Source organism: Tupaia chinensis, unplaced genomic scaffold (genome assembly GCF_000334495.1).
Source record: "Tupaia chinensis unplaced genomic scaffold, TupChi_1.0 Scaffold000184_1, whole genome shotgun sequence".
NCBI lineage: Eukaryota > Metazoa > Chordata > Mammalia > Scandentia > Tupaiidae > Tupaia > Tupaia belangeri.
Genome location: NW_006159659.1, coordinates 5,683,744 through 5,690,657, shown reverse-complemented (window position 1 = coordinate 5,690,657; position 6,914 = coordinate 5,683,744).

Below are 6,914 nucleotides of genomic sequence, written 5' to 3'. Positions count from 1 at the left end.
TATGCCACCTGCTGGCCCCTAAAACCCATTTATTTACACAAAGTATGCATTAGGCACAGAGAGCCTGCATTTTGTCCCAGGTCACATAGCTGGTAGGTAGCAGAGTCAGGATTCAAACCCAAACCCAGCTGACTCGAAACCCATGTTATTAACACAACCTGGGAAGTATGCATTAAGTGTCAGCCACTGGTAAGAGCTTTATAAATTCATCTAATTTTCACAGTATCTCTGTGAAGCAGGTAATATTATTAAACCAATTTTATACATGAGGACACTGAGTCAGGGATAGCTGAAATAATTTTCCCAAGGTCATGTAGGTAGTAAGTAGTAAAGCAAGAGTTGACTCCAGGTGATCTTGATAATACAATAATACTTCTCTAAAATTATAAATCAATTGTCTTCTTAGAAATGAATTTTTAATTCCTATAGTGATCCGTTTCAGTTGTTGAAAAACATCTCTCAGGGCCAGCAGATGGCATGGATGGTTAAAGGCACTGGACTCCAACAGGGCAACTGCAATTCAAGTCTCGGACCTGGTGGCTTGCTTTCTCACTTTCCTTCTCTTTCTTTCTCTCTGTCTCTCTCTTGTCAAATTTTAAAAATAATAGTAATCATAATAAATAAATCTAAGTTAAATAGTTCTAAAAGAGAGGGACCAGCAGATGGCATAATGGCTATGTTGCTGGACTCCTGCATAGTCAACAGTGATTTAAGACCTGGACCTGGCAGCTTAAAACTCATGCCCAGCATATGTACATGTATGCCCAAAATCCTAAGAGGAAAATGGACAAGAAGGGATTGCCGCATGGCCATCCCCCCTGGAGGGTGATTACTGACTTTCTCTCTGTCTTTCTGGCAAGTGCACTCACCCTACAGCAAAATCCTCTGAAAAAAAAAAAATTTTAATTAAAAAAAAAATTTCTCATCCCACTCCCCTTCCTGACCTGATTCTTCATGTATAGTGAGCCCAGTGAAAGCAACACAGCACAAGTAACCTGATAGCCATTTTCTGAATTAGTCCGCAGAATTCAAAGTCCAGCTCTCAGCTGTGTGAAACTGGGCAAGTCCTATAACCTCTTTCTTAGTTCCCTCATCTGTAAGAGGGGGACGTTCAAGTCTACCTCATGTAATAATTTTGAGGACTATTAATACTCATATATGTGTATAAATATTCTCAGCTCAGTGGCAGGCACCACTCAATAAGTAGTAGTTATCATTATTATTATTATCATTACTTAAATAATTGATATGTAACTGTGTTACTATTACAACAGGAATATAAAATACCATGAGAATCCTTGAAATTTCTGTTTATATATTTGTGTGCTACTTTCAAAGGAAGTTACTCACATTTCCAGTCTTATAAAAAATGACATATTATTCTTCCTTCCAGAATATTTGAAGCAAAATGGTAAGAATTTGCAATAATATTATGCTTTATGTTAAAACACCATGTCCCAGAGAATTGTAGTTATTTCTCAAAAAAATTTTGTTTTGAAAAGTGAAAAGTCAAAAACTCAAACCCAACTTTTTGCATTAAACCTTGGAGCAAGGATGACAAGACGCCTTAGTTATTAAGGAGAATCTTCTCTAAGACATAAGCACGATGACTCAGCACTGCGGCCCAGCCCACGCAGACCCACTGCTATGAGCCTTTGGCACATTCCTGCAGCAGGCACTGCAGATTCCCTTCTCCATTGCTATTCAAATGCCAAACTTATTCAAGTATTAAGACAGTGATATGCCCAGGGAAGGTAGATTCTGTCTCTGGGAATTATAATTGGTCTAAGCTAATCATAGTATTCCCATTTTCGCTTTAAGAGAATGTGACTTAATGGGGGAGAATTAAATATAAGGCAAAATGTGCTAAGGGTCTTGGAAAAGTTTTTTTCCCTGATAAGAGAGTCAGGACCCAGGCACGGTGGTACATGTGCTGAAACACTGTGTTCCACAGACTGGGACTACATGGAAGGCCTGGGTTTCTTTTCAGGTCCAACCTAAAAGCCAGACATGGTAGCCATGCACTTGTAGTCCCAGCTACTCTGGAGGCTGAAGCAGTATAATCACAAGCTCATGGCCAGTGTGGGCAACATAGTGAGACCCTATCTGAAAGAGCTAGGCATAGAAGCATAAGCCTATGGTACAGCTACTTGAGAGGCTGAGGTAGGGAGATTGTAACAAAGTGAGACCCAGTCTTAAAAAAGAGAAGGAGAGAGAGAGTCATATGAAGAAAAAAGAAATCCTTCTCTTTTGCTAGTGTTGACAGATTAAGGGTGTAGTGTTTGGAACAGTAGCAGCTATCTTGTGACAATGAGGAGAAAGTCAAGAGAACTGCAGCCTAGTAGACCTAGAGCTCAAGCATCATTAAACCTTCTGGAACATCCTACCTCTGTACTTCTTGTATGTAGGATAATTGGCACCCTTGTTTAAGTCATATTTAGGCAGTTAATTTGTTACTTGAAACTCCCAGTTGCTGAGATTACAGGAGCATGCCACCACATCTGGGTTTTAGGTTGAAGCAGGAATCAAACTTGGGCCTCCCATGTCATTCCATCCTGCAGAGAACAATGTCCATCAGCATGAGCCACTATGGCTATGTCTTAACTCCCTTTCTCTCTCTCTCTCACTCGCTTTTTTTTTTTTTTCTCTCTCTCTCTTTTTTTTTTTTTTTTTTTTTTTAGTTTTTGTTACAGGGTGCATGAGCTTGCCAGAGAGAGACAGAGAGAGTGATGAGAAATCACCCCCCTGCAAGGATGACCATGCTGTAATTCCTTCTCCTTCAGTTTCTTCTTAGAATTTTGGGTATGCACACATACGTGGTATGATTTTCAAACTGCTGGTTCCAGGACTCAAACCATCAAGTCTGTCATGTGGGATCCAGCCTGTCTAACCTCTACACCACCTACTGTCTCTTTAATCAGAGAGAAAAATATTTTCCATGATTCTTAGCAGAATTTGCTTTATAAAGTCTTCCTAATTAATTCGTATAAGTACTGTACCCTAACTCATTGCACTACTGGAGCTTCCCTAATTCAAATCATAATCTATTTGATTTTGGACCTAAGTCACTAAGGCTTGAAGTGAGGATAGTTCCTTTTCATTTTTTAAAGAAATATTTATTTAATTTTATATTTTTACTCATTTATTTTAATTTGACCAGAGAGAGAGAGAGAGGGAAAATCAGAAGGCATGCCACTGGGTCCGGGACTCAAACTGTGGTTGGCTATATGGGAGTGTCCAGCACCTTTACCACCATGCCACCTGCTGGCCCTGAAGTGAGGACAGTTCTTGAAATTCTCTATGTAGAGGTTATTTATGAAGAAATAAGCAGTACATAATTTCCCTGGGTTCACATTATGTTGTCATGTATCCAAAATTCCATTCATACAGTAGAATTAAAAAGGAAAATATGAGCTTGAATTGAAACAGTTAGGGACTCGAATCTGAATTTGGCCAATTACCAGCATTGTGACCTTAAGCCAATTATTTAACATCTCTGAGCCTTGCTTTCAAAGTTTGTCAAATACAAAAGAAAATACTTAGGGACCAGCAGGTGGCGTGGTGGTTAAGGAGCTGGACACTCCCATGTGGCCAACCATGGTTTGAGTCCTGGACCTGGTGGCTTGCTTTCTCACTTTCCCTCTGTCTGGCTCTCTGTGTCTCTCTCTGGTCATATTAAAATAAATGAATGAATAAAATTAAATAAATAATTCTAAAAAAATACTTAACTGGTAGGTTTGTTTTTTTTGTTTGTTTTTTTTTTAACTGGTAACCTTTGTAGTGAGGATCAGACATAAATCCATAAAAAGCATTCTCTTACTTGATTTCCTTTTTGGACTATACCAACCCTGGCACATGGAAGGGACTTAATTTGGTAACTATATAGTTTATTGTCTAAACAGAAAATAACCCAGGCAACTAAAACACATGGTTATCCCAGGCTTATTGAATTATTTTCCTTCCCCACCCCTTTTACTTGCTTCCTCCCTTTTCTCTGTCCTTCACTCCCTCCCTCTTCTACTAAATTAGACATAATCTTGTTCAAACCATCCATTTCACAAGCAAACCCAATTAGGACTGGAGGAGCTCCCAGTCCTCTAAATCTCCTGACACTTTTATGGTCACGGTGAGTTAAAAGACCTTTCCAAGATTGTAGTGAATTATGGTCAAAAGGCCCCTTCTGCTCCAGCTTCCTGTGCTACTCCTGCCCCATACTTCATTATCTCTCATGTCAAACTTCAGACCTTCATCAGTTCCACAAAACCAGAAACAAATGACTCACGTAACATTCCTGCATGCCGTAGACTCTACTGATAATTTCAGAGGAGACAGAACAGTTTATACTCAGGTAAGAGTAAGCATTGTCATCGGTTTTTATTTTTTTATTTTCCAGAGGGTGTCTGCTTTCAAGAGAGAGAGAGAAAGGTAGAAAGCAGCTCCCAATGGGATGTGGTCACATTGTAATCCCTTTTTGTCCATTTCTCCATTCTGTCAGGATTTGGGGCATGCACGCACATGTGCCCTGTGTTTTCCAAGCCACCGAGGCTGAGATTGAATTGTGGTTGGCCATGTCAGATCTGACTGTCTATACACAGGCATTAACTAGTGTGCTATGGGGTTGGTCCACCACATCTCCTTTTTTAAAAAAAATAATTATTGATTTAATTTTTTTAATTAGCATTATTATTATTTTAATTTGATCAGAGAGAGAGAAAAAAAAGTGAAAAAGCAAGCTACCAGGTCTAGGACTCGAACTGCAGTCAGCCATGTGGGAGTCCAGTACCTTAATCACCATGCCACCTACTGGCCCCCATATCTCTATTCTTAAAGAATCTGTAGTTGGTGTAATGGTTATGTCACTGGACGTTGCAAAGTTTCTGCACAGAAAACAAAACAAAACAAAAACAAAAAACAAAACAATAATTAGAGTGAAGTGACAACCCTCAGAATGAGAGAATATATTTGTAAACTATGCCTCAGATAAGGGTCTGATAACTATTTAGAATATACAGGGAATTCAAGCAGCTTATCTGAAAAAAAAAAATCAATCAAGTTAAAAGATGGGACAATGTTGGCTGGCAGCTGGTGTGGTGGTTAAGGGTGCTGGACTCCCACATGGCTGACCATGGTTCGAGACCTGGACCTGGAGGCTTGCTTTCTCACTTTCCCTCTCTCACTCTCTGTCCCTCTCTCTGGTCAAATTCAAATAAATAAATAAATATAGTTAAAGAGAATAATTTTTAAAAAAGAAAAGAACTTTAGGTCATGCTACTACCATGGACATTCACTGATTTGCCTAATCCTCTCTTGTCTTGCTGATTCTTTTTCCCCCTTTGTTTCCTCTTTCTCTCTCCTTTTCCTTACCCTAGTATAATGCAGCTTACCACCAACCCCCAAACTTTGGTGATATCAGCACTCGAACTCTCAGCAGGACTAACCTTCTCTTCCAAATGCAGAAGACAGACTCTCTAGGATGCTCCTCATGGTACCACTTCATGGTGGTCATACTTTTGTATAATCTTCTCCTACTGTGTGTGGACAAAACTGATGACTTATTTTTACTCAATTAAATGTGACAAAAGAGATACGGTGTCACTTCTGTGATTATGTTGCCTTATAGAAGACTTTTTGTTGGACTCTAGATAGAGGCTCTTTTTTCTGGCTTGATGAAAGAAACTGCCATATTGGCATGGGACGAGCCCTCCCTTCTTTTAGTTAGTATTAGCTTTAGCTTATAGGTGGATTTCACATGGTTATAAGGGAGCAAAATATAATAACTTACAGGAAAGTCTTCCAAAAATTATAAAATTGCATGCAAATACATTCTTTCAGGCAAATAAAATTACAGTTCTGTCCTTTCTTCTAAACCCCTGCCTAAATGAGAAACATTAGTTTATTTGGGAAAATTTCAAGAAGCAAAATAACTGTACCTATGTTATCACTATTTTTTCCTAAATTATCACTATCACTCTCAGATACTAGCACCTGATAGATGAATCATTGTTTGAAACATATAACACCTGTATTATAAGAAGCAATTTGGGCAATAAAATAATTACATGGGGGGGATGAAAAACTGGAAATAAAGTTTCAGTTAATTTGTTATAAAAATATTGTGAAATGTATCTATAGTTTTTATAATGTGTATTTTCCACAGACTTTTGGAAAACCACTTGTAAGACCATAAAATAGTCAAGAAAACTGCATTGTAGAGCCCGGAACTCACAATTTTAGCCCTACTGGCCTCACGGTCATGCCAAATGAGCTCATATCCCAGCAAATCAGAAGTAATACAGTAAAGTCCTTAAAATGGACTTAAAATGTTATTTCCTTTGCCCAGAATGGTTCTAAAATGTTGCAGCTCTCCTCTTGACTAGATAATCAGTCTAAGAGTCAGATTTTGCCATAAAGTTTACATCAATATGATTTGGAGTTTTAAAAGAATCATAGAGGTTCAGGGAGACAGGTAAGGGAAATAATATCCTCTGTCAATAAGCTTGTAACTCTGAGTCTTGCTCTAAAAGACATGATCTTATCGGAGTGTTTTATCATTAGGCTATCTCTGCCCATTCCCAGGTGCCAGCAAAGTAAGAGAACAGAAGTAGAAGCTATGGCCTTTCCCTCTTGTTTGAGATCAGTTTATCGTCCAGATTTTAGCAAATCCTGATAGAGTTGGAGATTGGTTTGAAATTACCTGCTGGTTCCACAAAATTCTACTCTGGATAAGATTTTGTAAGCTTAGCAGAATGTATGAAATGGTTTCCATTTCTCAAAATTCCTGAAGAGCAAGAATAGCATTCATTCTGTGAGTTATAGCTCCTGCTAGAATAAAGCTCTTAATCAATGTCCTGATCTTCCCAGATCACTGCCTACCAAGAGAAGAAATGGCATTTCCCCCCTCAGTGGTAAATATG